Below are 3,916 nucleotides of genomic sequence, written 5' to 3'. Positions count from 1 at the left end.
ACGGGTCGGTCGGGGTCCGAACTTAGCCGCTGACCTTAGGCGTTTTGGCTGTGGGCCTGGATCACCCCCCGTATTGCCGTAGCGGGCCTAGCCCGGGGCTGAGGACAGCCCAACCGGCCCGCTTTCGTCCGAACGATCAGGGGGGGGCCCCATCCCCATCCCGAAGGAGGGGAAAACGCGGAAAGGACATTACTCCGCGGCCCCGGCGTTATCGGCGAAGTCGGAGCGAGGGGCTGTAGCGGAACGCCCGTGTCCGGGGGCCACGTGGGGCTCCCTTCTCCGGACGGACCTACCTTCACCCTCGGGCCCTTCCAAGCCTAACCGGAGCCGGTCGCGACTCACCCACCACGCGGGGGGAAGTACACCTGACGGGCCGAGCCTTCGTACGCCCGAGAGGCCCGAAGTCGAGAGGCGAAGCTCAGGGCCGAGCAGGGAGTGGGGTCGCCCCCACTCTCGCCCGGATGAACTCGCCTCCGAGCCACGGAACCACACGAGCGCGGGCCGTCCGCCCGGCTGAATCCCCCGGGGGGGTCTTCTCGGTCCCCCGACCGTTTACCTCTCAACGGTTTCACGCTCTCTTGAACTCTCTCTTCAAAGTACTGCTTTCAACTTTCCCTCACGGTACTTTGTTCGCTATCGGTCTCGTGCCGGTATTTAGCCTTAGATGGAGTTTACCACCCACTTTGAGCTGCATTCACAAGCAACTCGACTCCGGGAAGCCCGATCTACCCGGCGGGATGCGGGACAATACCGGGCCTTCACCATCTGCGGAAGACACTTCCTTGCAAAACTTGGTCCCGCGTCCGCACCGAGACCAAACGGACTTCCGTACGCTACATTTCCCGGCCCACCCCGGTCAGGGGAAAGTGGGATTCAGCGCTGGGCTCTTCCCTCTTCGCTCGCCGCTACTAGGGGAATCCTTGTTAGTTTCTTTTCCTCCGCTTACTGATATGCTTAAGTTCAGCGGGTTGTCTCGTCTGATCTGAGGTCGCACTACGAGACTGTTTTGCGGGGCGCGGGGGGCGCGAACCCCCCGGCCGCTCGCCGTATTACGGTACCCACTCTCCGACGGCGGCGGAGAGCCCAGCGGGGAGAGACTATGACGGATTGGACCCGGACCTAATGGCTCTCCCTACGTCCGGAGCTCTCGCCACACGTCGGGTTTAAGGCCCGAGTCTGGGTTTAGGGAGACGAAGGGCCGTCCGAGGTGGAGGCCCTGCGAACTCCCAGCCGCGGTCTAGGAAGACCGATCGATGGGTAAACCGACCCTCAGACAGGCGTGGCCGCGGGATGGACCCCCGCGGCCGCCATGTGCGTTCGAAATATCGATGATCTGTGTTCTGCAATTCACATTATTTAACGCAGGTTACCGCGTTCTTCATCGATGCACGAGCCAAGTGATCCACCGCTAAGAGTTGTATGAGGTTTGTGCCCGGCCCGTTACAGGCCGGGCGAAGGAAGCCATTCGAACACGAGACAACGTTTGACAATATTTCAAGCCGGGTGCCTTCCCCCCCGTGGAGGGGGGAAGGTCATTGAACCTGGGCGTCACCACCGGACCGAGGAGTTACGGCCCGGGGGACGATCGCCCGAGTAGGTGCCCGAGACTTACGTGGTTTAGGAGACCGGGTCTAGGCCCCACCGTTCCCGGCGAGGCCCAGGGTTTGGTTCGCTGCGTTACGGGTCCCGGTCTAAGGCATTCAGGCGTGCGCTCAAAGCCAAGCTCTCCACCCCGGAGGGTATGAGCGAGGCCCGGTGGTACGCTCCCAAGTCCCCCGCTTAGGGGAAGGCGCTGGGTAGATCCCACCTAGTCAGGACCGGCGGGCACCGGCCGTCTCCTTCGGGTGTTTAAACGCATCCGGGGTTCGTGAGGCCCCTTCAACTCGCGCACCGGCCTTAGACTATTATACGGTCCGTCTCTGCGAAGCCAACATCGGGGTATTTGCATGCGCTCTTAAGCTCCGCTCCAACCCCGTGAGGGGAAAGAGTTTCGCCCGGCGGTACGCTCCCGTCCACCACCACCCCCTGTGCCGGGGGGATGGGTTCAGGGAGATCCCACCGAGGCCGGCGAGCACCGGCCAACGCCCTGGGGGTGAGTAAGCCCCTTTGACTCGCGCACGCACAATCAAGCCTTCAACGATCAATGGTTGGTTTAACGACCCGGCGGGCGGCTCCGGCGCCACTCTCCCCCCCGCGAACGAGGGGGGCGGACCGGGGTACCTATGCACCTAAGGCGGTCCTCGCATAACCCCGAGTTCCGAAGCCGGCTCGCTACGTCCACCCACCCGGAGGGGGAGAGACTCACGTCGGCCGACGACGAAAGGTACGAGGCTTCTGCGGTCCATACCTTGAAGGTACCCGCCGGGGGAGGTTTGGCCTCTCGAGTCCGACTCGACAACCGGCCGTGGCCAGGTCACCGTTAATGATCCTTCCGCAGGTTCCCCTACGGAAACCTTGTTACGACTTTTACTCCCTCTAGATGCCCAGGTTCGATCGACTTCCCACCTCAACGAGGCAACCCCCCGGTAAAGGGGCACCTCGGAGATGGTCCGAGGACCTCACCAGGCCATCCAATCGGTAGTAGCGACGGGCGGTGTGTACAAAGGGCAGGGACTTAATCGACGCGGGCTGGTGACCCGCGACTACTTGGAATTCCTCGTTCAAGGGGAAAAGTTACAATCCCCTATCCCCAGCGGGGAAGGCGTTCATAGGATTGCCCAGGCCTTTCGGCATAGGATGGATGCACATGCTGAACCAGCCAGTGTAACTCACGTGCGGCCCCGGGCGTCTAAGGGCATCACAGACCTGTTATGGCCCCGAATCTCATACGGCTTTGCCTTGCCCCGGATCGCTCTAAGAAGTTCGGCCACCGACCGACGAACCCCTCGGGCCGCAAGCCCCCACAGGGACCCAAGGGAGGGCCGTGTAACTTTTTAAGGCACAGGGTCTCGTCCGTTATCGGAGTTAACCAGACGAATCGCTCCACGAACTCCCAACGGCCATGCACCACCACCCACAGAATCAAGAAAGAGCCATCAATCTGTCAATCCTTACCGTGTCCGGGCCGGGTGAGATTCCCCGTGTTGAGTCAAATTAAGCCGCAAGCTCCACTCCTGGTGGTGCCCTTCCGTCAATTCCTTTAAGTTTCAGCTTTGCAACCGTACTCCCCCCAGAGCCCAAAGACTCGTGGTTTCCCTCACGCTGCCCGGCGGGTCATGGTCGCTAGCCTCACGCCGCCGGATCGCGGGTCGGCATAGTTTACGGTCGGAACTACGACGGTATCTGATCGTCTTCGCTCCCCCGACTTTCGTTCTTGATTAATGAAAACATTCTTGGCAAATGCTTTCGCTTTCGTTCGTCCCACACCGGTCAACGAATTTCACCTCTATCGGTGTGGTACGGATGCCCCCGGCCGTCCCTCTTAATCATTGCCCTCGGTCCTTAAAACCCACGAAATAGGACCGTGGAAGCCCCGGAGCCCCACTCCGGAACGACCAGCCGTCCCGAAGGAGAGACCCCGAAGCCCCGCGGAAGGGCCCTATTCCATTATTCCTAGCTCAGTCAGACATGGCACGTGTCGGCCTGCTTTGAGCACTCTGCTTTATTCAAAGTAAACGCTCCGGACCCTCCAACCCACCGTGCACCGCAGTGAAGTACCCAGCTAAGGGCTTCTCCGCGGCCGGCGAGCAGAGGACACCGGCGGGTAGGGACCAGGTCCCAACATCCACCCAGAGACAGGGGGTCACCCCCGAAGGAGCTCCCCACGCCATCCCGGACAGTACAGGGGATCCGAGACCTGTCCCCACATCCAACTACGAGCTTTTTAACTGCAGCAACTTTAGCATACGCTATTGGAGCTGGAATTACCGCGGCTGCTGGCACCAGACTTGCCCTCCAATGGGTCATCACTCACGGA

General features: G+C 61.3%; 1 non-coding gene across 1 annotated transcript; it reads right to left on the bottom strand.

Moving 5' to 3' along the window:
• Positions 1-1,263: 1,263 nt before the first annotated feature.
• On the bottom strand, positions 1,264-1,417 carry LOC136670386 (5.8S ribosomal RNA). Its single transcript, XR_010795624.1, has one exon. It is a non-coding gene; the product is annotated as a 5.8S ribosomal RNA (ribosomal RNA).
• Positions 1,418-3,916: the final 2,499 nt, after the last annotated feature.

Source organism: Hoplias malabaricus, chromosome 1 (genome assembly GCF_029633855.1).
Source record: "Hoplias malabaricus isolate fHopMal1 chromosome 1, fHopMal1.hap1, whole genome shotgun sequence".
NCBI classification, from domain to species: domain Eukaryota; kingdom Metazoa; phylum Chordata; class Actinopteri; order Characiformes; family Erythrinidae; genus Hoplias; species Hoplias malabaricus.
This window is presented reverse-complemented; position numbering and strand designations above follow the sequence as displayed.